Source organism: Bos mutus, chromosome 8 (assembly GCF_027580195.1).
Source record: "Bos mutus isolate GX-2022 chromosome 8, NWIPB_WYAK_1.1, whole genome shotgun sequence".
Lineage (NCBI taxonomy): Eukaryota > Metazoa > Chordata > Mammalia > Artiodactyla > Bovidae > Bos > Bos mutus.
Window position 1 is genome coordinate 27,439,660 of NC_091624.1, and position 21,908 is coordinate 27,461,567.

Here is a 21,908-nt window from a genome sequence, read left to right on the forward strand (position 1 = left end):
AAGTGCCTGAGATATTAGAAGTATGGTATATTCTTCCTAGACTCTCAAAGCACTAGCACTCCAACGTGCATCAGAATCACCTTGAGTGCTTATGGAAAATGCAGATTCTTTGGCCCATCCTCAAAATGATTTATTAAATTTGGTCTAACAATTTCTATCATCAACTTACACTGCAGCTCATTCTGGTAAGAGGCTTTCTGCCACACTTAAAGAAATTCAATCAAAATGATTAGATTCTATACAGCAATCATGATAAAAGCTTCTGTGGCTAAAAAATTTAAGTTTGTATGGGGAAAAACAGATGCAAGCCTAAGTCTATGAGTGAACCTATGTAACCTATATATTTTTATGTTCATGAATAATAACACATACACTTACTTAATGCCAAGCCCTGTTCCAAATGCTTTATATATCTCAACTCATAATATCCATGACAATATTATTAGATGAGTATCACCATTATTTCCATTTTAAAAAATTATTTTATTTTTAGAGCAGTTTTAGATACATAGCAAAACTGAGTAGAAGGTACAGAGATTTTCCCCTAAACCCCTGCCCTATTTCCCACATGCCCAGCCTCTCATTATCAACACCCTCCCACCAAAGTGGTACATGTGTTATAATAGAAGAACCTACACTGATACGTCATAATCACCCAGAGTCAATAGTTTACCTTAGGATTCACTCTTGGCATTGGATACTCTATGGAACTGGACAGATGTATGACATGCATAGGTTTCCCAGGTGGTGCTAGTGGTAAAGAAGCCACCTGCCAATGCAAGAGACACCAGGAACCTGGATTTGATCCCTAGGCTGGACAGAGCCCCTGGAGTAGGAAAAGGCAACCATTCCAGTATTCTTGCCTGGAGAATTCCATGGACAGAGGACTGTGTGGGCTACAGTCTATGGGGTTGCAAAGAATCATGATATGTATCCATTATAGTATCATACACAGTACTGTGTCTGCCCTAAAAATCCTCTATGCTCCACTTAGTTACGCTCTACACCCCATCCCAGTAATAATTAATCTGTTCACTGTCTCCATACTTTGGCTTTTCCAGAATGCAATATAGTTGAAATCATACATTATGTAGCCTTTTCAGATTGGCTTTCACTTACTAATATACAATTAACATCTTCCATGTCTTCATGGCTTGAAAGTGCATTTCTTTTTAGTACTGAATAATATTCCATTCTCTATATGTACCATAGTTTATTCACTCACCTACTGAAGAACAACTTGGTTGTTTCTGAGTTTTGGTACTTATGAATATAGTGGCTATAAACATCTGTGTACAGGTTTTTGTGTGGACAAAGGTTTTTCAGCTCCTTTGGGTAAACATCAAGGAGCATGACTGCTGGATTATACGGCAAGAACATGTTTAGTCTGTACATTATTTCTATTTTACAGATAGGAAACTAAGGCAAAGTCAAGTCAAACAATTTGTCTGAAGTCATAGCTATTATCTGAACTGGGATTTGAGCTGGGATTTGAATTTACATAGTTCAGCTCCAGAGTTTGTGCTCTTAACCACTATACATACAGCTTTTCAACAATAAAGACAGACCTTAGTCTGCTACACTATGCATTGGAACTTAACTACACTGGATTCTGCACCATTTATAATTGCTTCCCTTTCAAGAAACTCTTCAGAGCTCCTTTCCACAGTAGTATTTTCAAATTTGTCTTGCTCTGTGCAGACAATCTGTCAATTCTTCCTTCCAAATCTTCATTCACTGCTATACCAAAGACAAGTATCAACAACACAGCCCTTTTACATATTTTATGTTCCCCCCTTCCAACAGAAACAGAAAAGAGCTAAACATAATGTTACAAAATCTAAACATATTTTCAATAGAGTTGTTGGCACTTACTGGCTTTGTGATCTTAAGCACACTTACTAACAGCTCTGAGACTATCTGCTCTCTAGAAGTTATAAAGATTACCTGAGAGCCAGTACACAGATCTAATTCCATACCTGATTGATAATACAGTCTGTTTTCAACACAGAAGCCAGAATGATCTTAACTTCAGATGGATCGTGTCACCGTCCTCTTCAAAACCCTTCTAGTCACCCTATTCACATTTTAAACCAGCTCTCTTTCCCTGTTCCGTTTTTCTCCTCAGGACTTGTGAAGAAAATATATCTAAGCACATTACATAATTTACTTATTTATCCCATTTACCATCTGCCTTTCTCTACCCAATCAAGTCATAGATTTTTGTCTGCTTTGTCAACTACTATGTCTTAAAAGCCCAGAAAAGGGCCTGTTATGTAGTAGATGCTCAAAAATTTGTTGAATAAATATTGGGTTGGCCAAAGAGTTCAATCATTTGCAGTGTTGTTTGCTATTCAGTTGCTAAGTCATGTCCGACTTTTTGAGACCCCATGGAATGTAGCACCCTGTCCTTTACTATCTCCCACAGCTTGCTCAAATTCATGTTCACTGAGTCGGTGATACAATCTAACCATCTCGTCCTCTGCCGTTGCCCTCTCCTCTTGCCTTCCACCTTTCCATCAGGGTCTTTTCCAGTGAGTCAGTTCTTTACAGCAGGTGGTCAAAGTATTGGAGCTTCAGCTTCAACATCAATCCTTTCAATGAATATTCAGGACTGATTTCCTTTAGGATTGACTGGTTTGATCTCCTTGCAGTCCAACTGACTCTCAAGAGTCTTCTCCAACACTACAGTTCAAAAACATCAATTGTTTGACACTCAGTCTTCTTTATGGTCCAACTCTCACATCTGTACATGACTACTAGAAAAACCATAGCTTTGATTATATGGACCTTCTATATCATTCTTTCTATATCAAACTATATTGTTCACAATATCTTATAGAAAAGCCCAAATGAACTTTATGGTCAACCCAATATATACCACACCACCATCATTTAATCTCTCTGAACCCCAGCTTTTTCATCTGTAAAGGAGGAAGAGTAATCATGCTTTACTTATCTCAAGATTGTTGCTAAGAGCCTATCAAATAAACGATAGCACCACTACACAAATGCAAGAAATGGCATTCTCTCTATCTTAACTTCCCTGATCACAGTGACATTTCCAACATCTTTTCAATTTGCAACTTGAAAAATTTGTGTTCCTCCTAATTCCCTAAGGAGTGTAGCTATTTTTTTTTTTTTGCCAAATATGCACGATGACAATAAATTCAACCCTCAGCCCAAATTTTCTCCCCTTTAGGATGCTTTCCCTAATGCTAATTACACATTCTATTCACATCCCCTCATCATGAAGGGCTGACAAGATTTATCTAGTGGCTCAGATGCTATAAAAAATAGATTCTTAATACCACAGTATGTAGTATTTTGTCCTTAAAAGAATTAATGCACTCCTTATGACTCCTTATGTAGTAAAACAAAATAAAACCATGTTTCTTTTAAACTCTAAGTCCTCAACTATGAATCCCACCTCTGAGTCTGTATCCTCAACAAAACAACAACAAAAAACCCTAGAACTATATAAAATCCCCTTTCTCCTCAAATCACCTCTGGAGAACAGGCTGGCAACATTTAAGACACACCTTTTCTTTTTTTCAAATCCCTCCAGCCTTTCTAACTAGATAAGTCCTCAGGGAAATAACTTACGACTGCTTTGAATATACGTTATGTCTGGCAGTTTGCTATGAACCACACTGGCTTCTGTGATTTCACACCTTAAATACACCTTAGGGAAGGTCCCCAGCTCTCAGGAGACTAATCACAGATCAGAGAAAAACAACAGTACAGTATCATTCTCAGTATTTCATCATTTGAAGAAATATGCTGTTTGGTTCAGACTGTTCACAAAACATACTATGATAAAACAGGTAAGATGTTAACAATAGGTGAAACTCGTTTTCATAAGCAAGGTTTCCATACTCTTTTCCCACAAACAGCCACATCTGACTGGTTATTCCTACAGGTTTCAACCATCTTCACATGAGTGCCACTACCACAGATACTTCTAAATTCATTAAAAAAAAAGTCAACAAATCCTAATTCAACACTCATCAGAATCAATTGGAGGGCTTTCCTAAAAATCCAGACTAGTCAGCCCCACCTCGAGAATTTCCACTCAGTAGGTCTGGGTGGGGCTGAGAATCTGCCTTGTTAACTAGTTTTCAATGACCCTGATGCTTTGAGAACCAATGCATTAGGTAGGCAATCTGCATTCACCTAGCAGCACATATTCTATAGATTATTGTGAAAGTGTGTCTCCTGGGTTCTATTTAGCTGCCAGAAAAATAAAACTTTCTTTTTTTTCTAACCCAATCTTCACAACCTCCTGAAATATGTTAAGAAGTTCTACATCATCAACCAGATCTAGAAAAAGACTCATGTTCCTGGGTGAGACTTGGGCATTAATGTTCCTATCAAAATTCTATTTTAAACCAAACACATTACCTGGAATCAGGGCATTGCTATGCAGGTGGTATCAGCAAGATTCTCCTTATCAGTTATTTTAGTAAAAAACAGCATACCACATCATTTTGCAGACCATAATTTGGATTCCTAACCAAAAGATGTTTAGTATCTGAATATTCTTTTTAGTAAGTATATAAACACTGTGGTCATATAATTACATCCACCTTTAAATACTGTGACACTGTTTAGAATTTTTAAAATAAATTGCAGCTAGTTCAACATGAAAAACTTAAAATAGTAGATGAAGCAGGGTTTACTATTCACCTTACTATCTCCATTTATTTACAGACTGAGAAGGATAACAAGATTTTACATCTTTTACATTCCTGAACTACTTCTCAAAGAAAATACTATTCTGTGAAACATATTTGAAACACTTGAGTGACAAGCTTGGATAACTTAAAACAAGGGCAGCTGTGTAGCTCCTGGGAAATCACAGGCTTAGATCAGACCTTCTATAGCAAGATACAGAGAACATCTGGTTTAAGTAGTGGATTGAATTTATACACTAGTTTCCCCTTCCTCCTAAGATCCTGGTGAGAAAAAATTTTTAAAAGGATAAGCTCACGGAGCAAGAAGCAAGAGGTTTCAATGGATTTGGGAAGAAAGAAAGCAGACACAAGTAGAGGCAACTAAAACTGAGTGGAGGAAGTTGTAGCCTAAAATATGACCATGAAGAGAGTTAACAGATAGTTATGTCTTATCAGAAAAGATGAAAGACAGTGAGATGACCATCTTCAAAGTGCTAAAAGAAATACATGGTCAACCAAGAATTATATATCCAGCTAAATTCTCCTTTAAAAATAAAGGAGAAATTAAGGCATCTCCAGATTTAAAAACAAAGACCAAAAAAACAGATATGAGAGAATTTGTTGCTAGTAAATCTGCCCTATGAGAAATACTAAAAGAATCCTTCAGGCTGAAATGACTGACATCATAGGGCATCTATAAAGATTTCAAATCCTAAATGATGATGCTGTTAAAGTGCTACACTCAATATGCCAGCAAATTTGGAAAACTCAGCAGTGGCTACAGGACTGGAAAAGGTCAGTTTTCATTTCAGTCCCAAAGAAGGGCAATGCCAAATAATGTTCAAACTAGCACACGATTGCATTCATTTCACATGCTAGCAAAGTAATGCTCAAAATATTTCAAGCTAGGCTTCAACAGTATGTGAATCAAGAACGTCCAGATGTACAAGCTGGATTTAGAAAAGGCAGAGGAACCAGCGATAAAATTGCCAACATCAACATGTCAACAGAAAGTAACATGGAAACTTACATTACCATATGTAAAATAGATAGCCAATGGGAATTTGCTGTATGACTCAAGGAACTCAAACTGGGGCTCTGTAAAAACTGAGAGAGGTAGGATGGGGAAAGAGATGGAGGGAGGTTTAAGAGGGAGGGGACAGATGTATACCTATGGCAGATTCATGTTGATGTTTGGCAGAAACCAACACAATTCTGTAAAGCAATTACCCTTCAATTTAAAAATAAATAAATTTTAAAAAAAGAATGAACCCTAAGGTAAATGATACTTTGGTTGACTATGATATATTAATATAGGTTCATAGATTATAACAAATGTATTATTCTGGTAAGCAATGTTGGTAATGGGTGATGTATCTGTTGGAGCAGGGAATATTTGGGAAATCCCTGTAACTTCCTCTCGATTTTGTTGTGAACTTAAAACTGATCTTAAAAAACTAGTCTTAAAAATATGGACCCAAAACCATAAAACAAAAAAGCATAAATTAGATTTCATCCTCCCGCTAAAAAACTAAACTACTAATATATACAATCTACAAAAGACATGTTAGATTCAATGACACAAACAGGCTGAAAAGTAAAGGACAGGGCTTCCCTGATGGCTCAAGTGGTAAGGAGTCTACCTGCTAGTTAGTACAGGTGACACAGGTTCAATCCCTGGTCTGGGAAGATCCCACATGTCACAGAGCAATTAAGCCCCACCATCTGCAGTGATTTTGGAGGCCAACAAAATAAAATCTCCCACTGTTTCCATTTTTTCCCCATCTGTTTGCCATGAAGTGAAGGCACCGGATGCCATAACCTTAGTTTTTTGAATGTTGAGTTTTAAGCCAGCTTTTTCATTCTTCTCTTTCACCTTCATCAAGAGGTTCTTCTTTAGTTCATCTTTGCTTTCTGCCCATCAGGTGGAGGGTGAAAAGTGCTACTTCCTAAATATAACCAGAGGCAGCTCAGCTAAGAGAAAACAAAAACTTGTGCTATAGCGCCACCTATTGGAAGAGAAAAGAAAATCCTTTAATTATTTTTGAGTTATCAGAATCAGTTGAAATGAATTCTCTATTTCAAATACACCGCCAGAGGAACAACTCATGAAGCATCATGAAGAACCACAGAAACACTATCACAAAAAGAAAATGACAATTTCATCCAAAGCAAAATTAAAACTATGGAGTATTATGATCTAATAGAGAATTCAAAAGAGCTCTCATGAAGAAACTCAACAAGCTACAAGAAAACTCAGAAAGGCTCAAGTTCAGTTAGCTCAAGATAAAAATTACTGAAATGAAATAATAGTTTACCAAAGAGGTTGAAACCCTAAAAAAGAACAAGACAATTCTGGAGCTGAAGAACTCAATATATGACATAAAGAAGGTATTAGAAAGCACTGGAAATAGAGCAGACCAGATACCACAAAAATACAAAGAATTATAAAAGAATATCACGAACAGCTATGTAACAACTAACTGGAAACATAGACAAATTTTTAGAATCATTATAACCTCCCAAAACTGAATCATGAAGACAGACAGTGAAATGGAAACATAAAAACCTCCCCCAAAACAAAAGCCCAGGACCAGAGGCTTCACATGTAAATTCTAACATTCAAAGATGATTTAATATCTATCCTTATCAAACTCTTCAAAAAAACTGAAAACTAGGGAATGCTAAGTAATTTCATAAAGCCAACATCACTCTGATACCAAAACCAAATGAAGACAACACAAACAAAAAAAGAAAATTATAGCCAATATCTCTGATAAGCAAAGATGCAAAAATTCTCAACAAAATATTAGCAAGCTGAATACAATACATTCAAAGATCACACAACCATGATCTACAGAAGCAAGGATGGTTCAACATCCTCAAACCAAACCATGATCTATCAAAGCAAGTTGATTCAACATCCTCAAACCAATCACTGTGATACATCACATAGATAGATATGTATATACAAGAATTGACTTCCCCAGTGGCTCAGATGGTAAAGCGTCTGCCTACAGTGTGGAAGACCTGGGTTCAATCCCTGGGTTGGGAAGATCTCCTGGAGAAGGAAATGGCAACCCACTCCAGTATTCTTGCCTGGAAAATCCCATGGACAGAGGAACCTGGTAGGCTACAGTCCGTGGGGTGGCAAAGAGTCAGACACGACTGAGATAGATATGTATATACAAGAATACACACTACTTAATCACAAAAATTATAGAATATTGCTCAGTATAAAGATGATACTGCTCAGTATCATCTTTCAACATGGATGTACCTTAAGGGTATTAAACTAAATGAAATAAGTCAGATGAAGAAAGATAAATACCATGTAATTTCACTCATGTGAAATATAAAAAAATAAAAAACTTGAATAAATAAAACCAAATAGATAGATATAGAGAACATAGTGGTCACCAAAGAGGAAGGGGTGATCGGGGGAGAGTGAAATAGGTAAAGGGGATCAACTATATGGTGACAGATGGAAACTGAATTTTTGGTGGTGAGCTGTAACGTACATAGTAAAAATATATTATTGTACACATGAAGCTTATGTAATGTTGTAGCCAATGTTACCTCAACAAAAAGGTAATTAAAAAACAGAAAATCTGAAGAGACATGATTGAGTATGCATACACACACAAATGAATCTTAATCCTATTCGGGGATTCAACCAACCACGGATGGAAAATATTTGGGAGAAGAACCCCAGAAAGCTCCAAGAAGCAGAACTTAAGAATCTGCTACATACCTGCAACTATTTACATAATCTTTAGCTTGTATTTACAACCATTTACATAGCATTTGGGCTTCCCAGGTGGCACTAATGGTAAAGAACCCGCCTGCCAATGCATGTAGACATTAAGAGACACAAGTTCAATCCCTGGATTGAGAAGATTCTCTGGAGGCAACCCACTCCAGTATTCTTGCCTGGAGAATCCCATAGACAGAGAAGTCTGGCAAGCTGCAGTCCACAGGGTCACAGAGTCAGAAATGACTGAAGTAACTCAGCACGCAGGCACGCACATACATAGCATTTACATCATATCTATAAGTAATTTTATAGGGTTTATAAGTAATCTAGAGATGCTTTAAAGTATACGAGAGGATATGCATAGGTTATATGCAGACATTACATCAATTTATATAAGGGACTTGAGCATCCATGGATTTTGGAATCCAAGGTGGGGTGGGGGATCCTGGAACCACTTCACTGTGAATAAGCAGGATGACTGTATTTACAACTGGAAGTTTCAACACCTGTTTCCAAGGAATTGATAAATCAGGTAGGCAGAAAATCAGTAACAATATACATGACCTGAACAGTACCATCAACCAACTTGATCCAACCGATATTTATAGAACATTCCATCCAACAACAGAAGCTCACACGGAACATTCACCAACATTCTGGTACATAAAGCACAATTTAATAAAGATAAAAGAATACAAACCTTATAAAATATGTTCTCAGAGCATACCAAAATAAAACTAGAAATCAATAATAGATGACAGCTAGACAATTCAAAATATTTGGAAATTAAACAATGTACTTTAAATTATACATGGGTTAAGAAGTCTCAAGATAAACTTGAAAATGTTTTGAACTAAATAAAAATGAAAAGTACAACTTAATTTACACAACATGAATATACTTAATGAACTGTACACTTAAAATGGTTGTTGTTTAGTTGCTAAGTCATCTCCAACACTTTTGTGACTCCAAGGACTATAGCCCACTAGGCTCCTCTGTCCATAGGACATCGTATTAACACAGAGAACAAGAAAAATCATGTGATCATATAATACATGAGCAGAAACAGTTCAACATCAATTCATGATAAAAACTCTCAAAAATTAGAAGAGAACTTCACTAAACTAATACAGATTACTTTTTAAAAATCACAGCTAACATCATTCTCTTGACTATGCCAAAGCCTTTGACTGTGTGGATCACAATAAACTCTGAAAGAAATGGGAAATTCTGAAAGAGATGGGAGTACCAGACCACCTGACTTGCCTCTTGAGAAATCTATATGCAGGTCAGGATGCACCAGTTAGAACGAGACATGGAACAACAGACTGTTTCCAAATAGGAAAAGGAGTATGTCAAGGCTATATATTGTCACCCTGCTTATTTAACTTATATGCAGAGTACATCATGAGAAACGCTGGGCTGGAAGAAGCACAAGCTGGAATCAAGATTGCTGGGAGAAATATCAATAACCTCAGATATGCAGATGACACCACCCTTATGGCAGAAAGTGAAGAGGAACTAAATGATGAAAGTGAAAGAGGAGAGTGAAAAAGTTGGCTTAAACTTCAACATTCAGAAAACTAAGATCATGGCATCTGGTCCCATCACTTCATGGCAGATAGATGGGGAAACAGTGGAAACAGTGTCAGACTTTCTTTTTTTGGGCTCCAAAATCACTACAGATGGTGACTGCAGACATGAAATTAAAAGATGCTTACTCCTTGGAAGGAAAGTTATGACCAACCTAGATAGCATATTAAAAAGCAGAGCCATTACTTTGCCAACAAAGGTCTGTCTAGTCAAGGCTATGGTTTTTCCAGTAGTCATGTATGGATGTGAGAGTTGGACTGTGAAGAAAGCTGAGTACTGAAGAATTGATGCTTTTGAACTGTGGTGTTGGAGAAGACTCTTGAGAGTCCCTTGGACTGCAAGGAGATCCAACCAGTCCATTCTGAAGGAGATCAGCCCTGGGATTTCTTTGGAAGGAATGATGCTAAAGCTGAAACTCCAGTACTTTGGCCACCTCATGCAAAGAGTTGACTCACTGGAAAAGACCCTGATGCTGGGAGGGATTGGGGGCAGGAGGAGAAGGGGACAACAGAGGATGAGATGGTTGGATGGCATCACCGACTCAATGGACATGAGTTTGAGTGAACTCCAGGAGTTGCTGATGGACAGGGAGGCCTGGCGTGCTGCGATTCATGGAGTCTCAAAGAGTCGGACACGACTGAGCAACTGAACTGAACTGGACTGAACATCATTCTCAACAGCAAGATGCTAGGCTTTCCCCCTAAGATCAGGAACAAGGCAAGGATATCCTCTGTTTGTTGTTGTTGTTCAGTCCGTAAGTTGTGTCCAACTCTTTGTGACTTTAGCACGCCAGGACTTCAGCACTCCAGATTCCACTGTCCTCCATTTATCTCCCAGAGTTTGTTCAAATTCATGTCCACTGAGTCAGTGAAGCTACTTAATCATCTCATCCTCTGCCCCTCCCTTCGCCTTTTACCTTCAATCATTCTCAGTCTTGGGCTCTTTTCCAGTGAGTCGGCTCTTCGAATCAGGTGGCCAAAGTGTTGGAGCTTCGGCTTCAACATCAGTCCTTCCAATGAATATTCAGTGCTGATTTCCTTTAGGATTGACTGGTTTGATCCCCTTGCAGTCGAAGGGACTCTCAAGAGTTCTCCAGCACTACAATTCAAAAGCATCAATTCTTCAGCGCTCAGCATTTTTCATGGTCCAACTTTCACAACTGTACGTGAGCACTGGAAAAACCATAGCTTTGACTATACAGAGCTGTGTCAGCAAAGTATTCCTCTGCTTTGGAATATGGTGTCTGGGTTTGTCAGAACTTTTCTTCCAAGGAGGAAGCTTTAATTTTGTGGTTGCAGTCACTGTCTGCAATGATTTTGGAGCCCGAGAAAATAAAATCTGTCAAAGTTGCCACTTTTTTCCCTTCTATTTGCCATGAAGTGATTCAAAAAATCTAAGTTTTTGGATTTTCAGTTTTAAGCCAGTTTTTTCACTCTCCTCTTTCACCCTCATCAAGCAGTTCTTTAGTTCCTCTTCATTTTCTGCCATTAGAGTGGTATCATCTGCATATCTGAGGATGTTGATATTTCTCTTGGCAATCTTGATTCCAGCTTGTGATTCAGCCAGCCCGCCTTCTGTATGATGTATTGTGCATGTAAATTAAATAGGCAGAGTGACAATAACAGCCTTGTCATACTCCTTTCCCAGTTTTGAACCAGTCAGTAGTTTCATGTTCGGTTCTAACTTACTTCTTTATCTGCATACAAGTTTCTCAGGAGACAGGTAAGGTGGTGTGGTATTCCCATCTCTTAAGAATTTTCCAGTTTGTTGTGGTCCACAAAGGCTTTAGCATAATCAATGAAGCATAAGTGGATGTTTTTCTGGAATTCTCTTGTTTTCTCCATGATCCAATGAATGTTGGCAATTTGATCTCTGGTTCCTCTACCTCTTTGAAACCCAGCTTGTACATCTGGAAGTTCTCGGTTCACATACTACTGATGCCTAGCTTGAATAATTTTGAGCATAAGATGTTAAGTATTTCCCCTAAGATCAGTAACAGGGCAAGGATGTCCTCTCTCATCACTTCTAATTCAACCTTATACTGAAAGTCCTAGCTAGTGTATTTAAATAAAAAAAAAAAAAAAATGAAGGGTATTCAGGCTAGAAAGGAAGAAATATGTAAGACTGCTTTCAGTTCAGTTCAGTTCAGTTCAGTTCAGTTGCTCAGTCGTGTCCGACTCTTTGCAACCCCATGAATCGCAGCACGCCAGGCCTCCCTGTCCATCACCAACTCCCCGAGTTCACTCAGACTCAGGTCCATCGAGTCAGTGATGCCATCTAGCCATCTCATCCTCTGTCGTCCCCTTCTCCTCTTGCCCCTAATCCCTCCTAGCATCAGAGTCTTTTCCAATGAGTCAACTCTTCGCATGAGGTGGCCAAAGTACTGGAGTTTCAGCTTTAGCATCATTCCTTCCAAAGAAATCCCAGGGCTGATCTCCTTCAGAATGGACTGGTTGGATCTCCTTGCAGTCCAAGAGTCCAAGAGAGTCCAAGACTCTCAAGAGTCTTCTCCAACACCACAGTTCAAAGGCATCAATTCTTCAGCACTCAGCTTTCTTCACAGTCCAACTCTCACATCCATACATGACCACTGGAAAAACCATAGCCTTGACTAGACAGACCTTTGTTGGCAAAGTAATGGCTCTGCTTTTTAATATGCTATCTAGGTTGGTCATAACTTTCCTTCCAAGGAGTAAGCATCTTTTAATTTCATGGCTGCAGTCACCATCTGTAGTGATTTTGGAGCCCCCAAAAAGAAAGTCTGACACTGTTTCCACTGTTTCCCCATCTATTTCCCATGAAGTGACAGGACCAGATGCCATGATCTTCGTTTTCTGAATGTTGAGTTTTAAGCCAACTTTTTCATTCTCTTCTTTCACCTTCATCAAGAGGCTTTTTAGTTCCTCTTCACTTTCTGCCATAAGGGTGGTGTCATCTGCATATCTGAGGTTATTGATATTTCTTCTGGCAATCTTGATTCCAGCTTGTGCTTCTTCCAGCCTAGCATTTCTCATGATGTACTCTGCATATAAGTTAAATAAGCAGGGTGACAATATACAGCTTTGACATACTCCTTTTCCTATTTGGAACCATTCTGTTGTTCCATGTCCAGTTCTAACTGTTGCTTCCTGACCTGCATATAGGTTTCTCAAGAGGCAGGTCACGTGGTCTGGTATTCCCATCTCTTTCAGAATTTTCCACAGTTTATTGTGATCCACACAAAGGCTTTGGCATAGTCAATAAAACAGAAATAGATGTTTTTCTGGAACTCTCTTGCTTTTTCAACGATCCAGCGGATGTTGGCAATTTGGTCTGTGGTTCCTTTGCCTTTTCTAAAACCAGCTTGAACAATTGGAAGTTCACGGTTCACGTATTGCTAAAGCCTGGCTTGGAGAATTTTGAGCATTACTTTACTAGCATGTGAGATGAGTGCAATTGTGCGGTAGTTTGAGCATTCTTTGGCATTGCCTTTCTTTGGGATTGGAATAAAAACTGACCTTTTCCAGTCCTGTGGCCACTGCTGAGTTTTCCAAATTTGCTGACATATTCAGTGCAGCACTTTCACAGCATCATCCTTAACCATAGACAACATAACTGTATGCAGAAGACCCCAAAGAATCTACCAAATAACTCTTATGAAGAGTTTAGCAAAGTCAAAAGGCACACAGCCAACACATAAAAATCAACTAGTCAGTAAAGATGTCAATTTTCTGTGACCTAATGTAATCCCTATTGAAATTCTAGCCAGGTTTTTTTTTAATAGAAATATATAAACTTATTTCAAAAATCTGTGAAAAAGTAGAGGTACTAGAATAACCAATCCAATTCTGGGAAAGAAAAGCAAAAGCTTAAGAATTTATATTATTCAAGATTCACCATTACAGTAATGAACATGGGGGCGGAGGGGGGTGGAGAACAGACACATCAGTCAATGAAACAGAATAGAGAGTATGGAAACAGACCTACACAAATACTGTAAATTTTTGACAAAAGTGCAAAGGCAATTCAATGGAGAAAGAAGTCTTTTCAATAAATCATGCTACACTGGAAGTCCATATACAACAAACTGAACTTCACATCTTACACAAAAATTAACTTGAAGTAGATCATAGACCTAAATGTAAAATGTAGAAACTAAAAAATTTCTATAAGAAAACTTAGGGGAAAAAATCAGCATGACTTTGAGTTTGGTGATGAGTTTTTAAGTACAATACTAAAAGCAAAATTCATTAAAGAAAAAAATTTTAAGGGGAAGTCAAGATGGCAGAATAGGAGGACCCAGAACTTGTCTCTCCTCACAATTACATCAAGAATACATCTACAAATGGAACAATTCTCACAGAGCATCTTCTGAACATTAGTGGAAGACTCTGGACACCTTAAAGGATAAGAAAAATGCGCTAACAACCGGGTAGGACCAAAGAAAGAAAAAAAGAAAAGGAATAAAAAAAACAGGCCAGCAATCCTGGCGGGAGGCTGAAGGTGAGGACAGGTTCCCACATTCAGAAAATGTGGAGAGATCAGCTGGGGCAGAAAGGGAACTTTGGGGGATCAGGGGAAGGCAGAACAAAGTAAGAAATGCATGCATGATCTGTGCCTTAGCCCTGAGCACTCCATTATGAGTTGTGTGTCTCCTGGTGTAGAGGGAGTTGAGTGCTGGAAAGTGGGGTTCAGAGAACTGACTCAGGGAGGATTGGCTGTGAAAAGACAGCCTGAAGTAACAGGACTAAGGGCCCCACAACCAGGAAAGTTTACACAAAAAACCTGGGACATCATAGAAGCAAGGCATCATTGTTGAGTGGCATAGAAGGGGTAGGGCCACCATTGCAACCCCCTTCCTCAACCATCTTCTTCAGCCTCTGCAGGCACTGGGAGGGACTCCCACCAGAGTGATCCTGCCCCAGTATAACAGCCTGTCAGTCTCCACTGCCACAGGCACTTCGAGCACAGCCCAGCTGTGGTCACAGTTACCCCTCCTTGGCCTGGGTGAATAAGTGTGCTTCAATGATGAGCAGATTAGAGCAAGTCTTGGTTTCTAATACCATTTTCCAATGAAAGAATCCAGGGAAATAGGTGATTTTACATAAAAAAGAAGCAGCAGCACAGATGAACCTGGAGATTGTCATATTACGTGAAGTTAAGTCAGAAAGAAAAAGACAGATACCATATGATATATGCGGAATCTAAAATATGACACAAATGAACTTATTTACAAAAGAGTCACAGACATAGAGAATAGACTCGTGGTTGCCAAGGGGAAGCGGGATGCGGAGGAATGGATTGGGAGTTGGGGATTAACAGATGCAAACTATTATATATGTTAATAGAACAGATAAACATCAAGGTCTTACTGTACAGCACAGGGAATTATATTCAATATCTTGTAAAAAGCCATATGGAAAATAAAAAAGTAAAAAACAACAAAGATAAACAAAAAGAGAAATGGCTGATTTTAGAAGCAGAGTAGAGAATATACAAGATGATCCTGCCCAGAAAGTAGGAAAGTGCTCAAAACACAAACTGCTAGGGCTATGTCAAAGCGATTCAGAAGCCAACTAAAACAGCTCACAATGGCAAATGCTGGAACAATCTGAATAACAAAATAAATAATGCAGTTTTTAGTTATAACTGTATGATGATAGAAAACTTTGACATCCTCAATAATAATAAAATTAGATCTTTGATATTTTTCCAATTTTCAATCATATAGAATTGTGTCTTTGTGCAAATATATATATTTTTCAAAGTATGAAGACAGAGTATACAGGAACATACTGAAAAGAGACATATAAACTAGTATATGTTAAGCAGGGAAGAAGCCAGGATAGTTAGGGACTCATGAGTCAATATAATAAATACCTGAGTTGCTACTAGGTGCCAAGAACTATGAGGGGCATGAGGAATATAAGAATAAATAGTCCCTGACCTTTAAAAACATCATTGTCTGGGAGAAAGAATGAAAGCATATACCCAGGGAGTATTTTTATTCAGTTATCTCTCCTTTCCCTATAAGTCTGAGAAAGAATTCCAGCATATGATTTTATTTTCCTGTATTACTCTAAATCCTCCCAACTCCACTCGTGATGTTTGTCTCCAGCAAATAAAATAAAATATAAAAATTCTGAAGGATTTACTGAAAAGACTGGAAAAGAAGAGAACTTAAGTGTTAACAATGTATAACTGACTAGATAAAACTTCCTTCAGAGACTCCCCCAACAGAACCCTCCTGGGGGTGGGGAAATGGGCAGTGGGGAGTAACAGGTACAGAATTGGGGTCAAAAAGGAGCAGAGAAGTAATTCTGTTCCTGGGTTGGTAGACTGGGTTTCTGTAGACTAATTTAATAAATAGATTCGTGTGGTCCCTATTTTAGCAACAAAACATCTGCTCACAAAGAACTTAAATTATGCACGTAAAAAGCACATTTATTTGTCATATGCTGCTGCTGCTGCTAAGTCGCTTCAGTCGTGTCCGACTCTGTGCAACCCCATAGACGGCAGCCTATCAGCCTCCCCCGTCCCTGGGATTCTCTAGGCAAGAACACTGGAGTGGGTTGCCATTTCCTTCTCCAATGCATGAAAGTGAAAAGTGAAAGTGAAGTCGCTCAGTCGTGTCTGACTCTTCACGACCCCATGGACTGTAGCCTACCAGGCTCCTCCGTCATATGCTACTAGATTAAAAAATATAAGGTATAAAATAGAATGCAGAGTATGATCTCATTTTTATTAAGAAATACATAAATAGAACAGGTACATAAACAAAGACCAGAAGAACATGTCAAAATATTAACAGAGTGTATTTTATTTTCTGATTATCAGTATTTTCTAAGTTTGATATTGACTATATATTTACCTACCTTTATTTATTTCTAGAAAACATTATTTTTAAAAGTCAATACATATTATATGCAAACTTCCTGGGAAACAGTATTGTGTCTAGAATAAAATAAAAACATAGAAACAACACTAATTAAACTACTGGGCAATTTAAACCCTAAATCAGAAGGTTTTTTTAAATGGAGAAAATATAAATCCTCTAGAACATTTTCCACCTAGAGCTAAATTAAATTAGTCTTTATAAAGCTATAAAAGTAACATATTAGGATTGACTTTGAAAACAGTATGATTCTAAATGAGAAAATGTTTCCATGAGTAGCTAAGACCATATGGCCCTTCTTAAACATACAGGAATCTAAGAATCTATAATAATTGATCCATTTAAACTATTATAATGTCTAGCACAAGTATTCAAACATTTTTGATGAAATCAAGTCCTGAGTTCATTTATAGGGCCAGACAACCTTCCTTTTGAAGGGAAGAGTGCCACAAATTATTAGATCGAGTGTGCAAAAGAAATGGTGCTGCTTGAACTGTAGTGAATAAAAACTCCAAGATCAAAAAACACATGCCTTTGTTTCCCTCAAGTACAATTTGTAGGCCTTCTCTAAACCATTCTCTACCTGCAATGGCCAACTCCTTGCACTATAAACACATCCAGCAGCACTACACAGCATCCAGACAGCAAAGTATGAGCCAAAGACTAATATCTTCACATCCAAGAGAAAGAACAAAGAAAGGAAGTATTCTTTCATAGCAGCTAGAATAAGGCTAGTTAGTGGTTTTGCAGTAGAATCTGCCACTCAAAAAGTTATGGATTAAAATCATAAAGGTTTACTACCCAACAGAACAAATGTTAGGTTTTAAATAAGACCAAAAAAAAAAAGAAGAAGAAAACATGATCATTAACAAACTGAGAAAATGTTAAAGCAGAATCCCTATTAATAGTTTCTTATGCAAGCGTAAGTAGAGAGTTTCAATTTTTCATCACTGTAACTAGTTACAATACAAAATTCACAGCTTCTTTAAAAATCTAATTTGCTCAATTTACTGTGATCAGATTGATCACTGTTTGAAAGTGTTGGAATTGGGGTTGGAGCACCAGGTCTTCCTCAAACTAAAACTCACTTTATTTCCTCTATCCCATATTGCCTCCATAAGAACTAGACAAATAAAACCTTTTTAGCAGCAAAGTGCATTAAATGACAGTTAATAATTGCAAAGAAATGTTTTGATTATTCAACTTACATTTTTTAGAACATGAAATATATAAGCAAATTAAGTATTAATAATTAAATATATCTTTTGGTGAGAATGAAGTGATATGGGAAAGAACAGATGAAGTCACTGGAAAAGAAACATTTCAGTGTATACATATGCATACCAATGATACCATTTATTTTTAGAACTAAGGAAAAATCTTCAGATTTTGAGGCATTTGGAAGAATGAGATATGTTCTAAAGAGAACTGTGATTTAAGGTTTATCTTCAGCATAATTTTCTGATTTCCAATTGGAATTGTGAGGTTCAAGCTCATCTCCTAGAAGAATTTTCTAAATTGTGTGAACTTGAATAATCTATATGATTAACAAGAGGGAGATTATTAATTAATAGTAGAACAATACAACAGAACATGAAAACTTACAGACTGGAAGCATTATGAATGAATTGTGGTTTTTAAACTTTTTTCATGGTGTTTTAAATTTTAATATGGACTTTAAAATAAATGCCTTGAGCCATTTTCTCAGGAGTAACAGAGTAGCAACAACGGAAGCTGTATAAAAAAAGAGGGGAGAAAAGGGGGGAGGAGAAAGGAAGGAAGGAAGAGGGGGGGAGGAAGAAAGAAAACCAAAATTGCCAGCACTTTCTCAAACTGAGAGGTGTGCAAGGTGCTAGCTCATAAACCTTGGCTTCTCTCAAAGCTTGGTTGGCCACCTCTTTGGAAGAGAAGATGTAATCTCTGCTCTTTCGAATCCCTAGGGTACACGCCATGAGGACGTGGGGGCTGGGTGGGAAATTTATGGAGTAGTTGTTCTCCAAATGGTTCCTAGATCACCAAAATGGAATCACCTAATAACAGTTAAAATGCAGATTACCAGGCTAGGTCCCAAATACTGAATTCACATTTCTTAGGTGTGGGGGGCTGGGAATATTCATATTTTAAGTCACAAAGTAGAATTCTTGGTTGGGACATAACTGGAACAGAGGCTGAGAGGCAACATGATGAATGGGTTTTGGAGCCACAGAGGCTTGGGTTTAAATCCCAGTTCCTCATTAAATAGCTCTGACTGCAGCATGTCACCCAAACCCTTGGATCCTCAATTTTCTCATTACAGAAGGTGGAATGACAGTCTGTTTTGGAGACTAAGTAAAATTATGTGTGTGTACGTGTGAGGCGTCACAAAACTTTTCTAATAGACGACCTTTCAAGTTCTTCCAACTCATTTGCTTTAATCCTCTAATGTATGTAACTATCACAAGAACGTCTCTTTATCTCTTCCCTTAAAGCAGGGTTTCTCATCTTTTTCTCATTTACCCCCTCTCCTCCCAGGAGCCTTGCTAAGCATTTTCTCTTCTAATCTCCCAGTCCGAGACAGACAGTACTTAAGTTTTGTGGCCCTTTGGTAAGCCACAAGCCATTGTATTGTCTGAGATCTTTTTCCCCTCAAAAATATGAGCACTATCATCCACGTTGAGAATGTCCATCCCCGAGAGAGGTGACTTGGTCAAGGACACACAACAAATTAGGAGCAGGATCTAGTCTACATTGGCCACAAACCGATGGTCTGGAACCGGCCCATCCGCCCTCCCCCTCAGTTTACTCATTTACTTTTAATTAGTTACTGATATTTAAAAATCAGGAGCTCCTACAAAAAGATGTCGGGTCCTGGGCGGGGTTGAGAGAGGCCCCTCGCAACCGGGTCCTGCAGCCCCGAAACTCAGGCCAATCCCCCTCACTGAGGTGCCCGCCAGCACTCACCACGTGAGGATTCAGACGTTTAACACGCAGCTGGAATCGCCGGGGCAGCTAAGTTAACAGCAGATCGCGCGCCTCTCCCGCGGCTTCTCATCCGTAGTCCTCGTAGCGGCAGGCGGGTCGCTTCCCCGCCTTCCCCACCCTACTTGCCCCGCGTCCGCCGGCTGACCTCCGCCCAGCCCCAACTGAACCCCACAGGCCGTGCTTCACCGAGGTGTCCCAGAGGCCCCGCCGCTGCCCACCAGGGCAAGCAATACTACCGCCACTCACAGTCCTGCCTGCCTGACCAGGCCGCCCGCCTAGCGGTCCATTCACCGCCGCTGGGCACTAGGGGCTGAGGTAACGCTCCCTCTGCGGTCCCCGGCGCGTCGCCGCCGTCTCGCACTGCACCAATCGCCGCCGCGCGCTGCTGCACGTGACGCGCGCTGGCCAACGGCAGCTTGAGACGTGTCGCGGCTGGTGGCTCTGGGAGCTTTCAAAGTGGGCTGAGGGGTTGCGGGGTGCTAACTACCTGCTCAGCTGACGCTGTTGGGTGGATTCGGGGTCAGTTCTGCGGGACTGCGGGTGGCCGAAGTCCAGTTTTGACTCCCGCTGCTCTCCCCGGACTACACCAGTAGGAGAAAAAAGGGAAAGGAGTACTTGGGGCGAGGGCTGACACAGTATGGGGTTTGGCCAGCCTCTCAGTCCTGCACAGAGAGCCTGTTTTCCACCTTTTCTTCCTCCGTTGTCGTCCTAGTCCAGCCCCAGTCTTGCTACCTAGCCTTCAGCTAGTCCCAGAAGTTCCCAAGGACGGGAATACTGGGATTAGATCAAGGCCCAGCAGTCAGCCTCACATTAGCTCCTTTAACAGATCGAAGGATGGGTTCGCCTGCATGCCTAACTTTCAACATCCTAAGCCCTTACGCTCTTTTCCCTCTCTCAGAAGGTGTTGTTAGGTTGGTACCCCAGGAATGCAAACTCCGCTCTATCCTTACTGTTGGCTTCTATCCTCAAGTTTGGGCCAAAATGGTTGTTGTAGCTTCAGACATCACCTTAGTTTATTTTAGTTTGATCTAGTAGTCATTGTATTCTTCACCACTACTCTTTGCAGAAAAAGAAAAAAAAAAACAAAAAACAGTTTCACAGTAACAATTATTAACTCTATCAAAAGTTGACCCTTGAGATATACGTATCTTTAAAATTCTATCTGGAATTTTGTTGTCTGGAAAGGCAGTTGGACTATTAGGCTGAATGATATGATACAGCATTGCCATTTGTTCTAAACAAATACAGTTTGAGTTGTGAGCTTAACTGGTCACTGTTTTGCAAAATGAAACACCAATTTTACTTGACAGATGAAAGGTTGTTGTTGAATCACGCGAATACACCGGGATTCTTGGCCCCGGGAGGAGAAGAATTCAAATCAGGGCCAGAGACGAGGCTTGATCGCTTAGAGCTTTTGTGTAATAAAGTTTTATTGAAGTATAAAGGAGATAGAGAAAGCTTCTGACATAGGCATCAGAAGGGGGCAGAAAGAGTACCCGCTTGCTAGTGTTAACAATGAGGTTATATAATCCAAAGAATGTCTGGAGGTTATAAAGACCTCATCAGACCTACTCCCATAATTTACATTTTAAGATAACACTGTCCTCAGGCAAGATACATCCTTGTAAAGACCAGATCTACTCCCATAATTAACATTTTAAGATAACAGAAGGTTGAATCCAAAGACTGTCCTTAGGCAGGATACATTATTTTTTTTTTCTTTCTTTTTTTTTTTTTTTAGGATACATTATTGTTATATAATCCTAAGGAATGTGGAGAAAGAAAAAAAATTTGTCCTTTCTTCCTCCTTGAGAATTCCAGACCCCTCTCTCCTTGGGGACCCCTAGGCTCCCTATCAACCTGCCTAGGAAATGACTTTCTCACTAAGAAACTAGTATTCAGAAGAGTATTTGTTAGATTTTTAGAAAATCTCTTTTAGAAAGGATCTTTCCAGAAGCCCCACCCAAGAACTTCTATCTACATCTTACAGATTTGAACTTAGTAACATAGCCTTGCCTGGTACTCTAAGCACATTTCTGTCCTCAAT

General features: G+C 39.1%; 1 protein-coding gene across 3 annotated transcripts in view; it reads right to left on the minus strand.

Annotated features, from left to right (window-relative positions):
* The window catches only part of PTPDC1 (protein tyrosine phosphatase domain containing 1), a 70,678-nt gene extending 50,480 nt beyond the window's left edge, over positions 1–20,198 (minus strand). For all 3 annotated transcript variants that reach the window (XM_070375248.1, XM_070375249.1, XM_005901845.3), the window contains exon 1: positions 19,841–20,198. The gene's annotated coding sequence lies outside the window, so the exon portion shown is untranslated. The remainder of the gene's footprint in view (positions 1–19,840) is intronic.
* Positions 20,199–21,908: the final 1,710 nt, after the last annotated feature.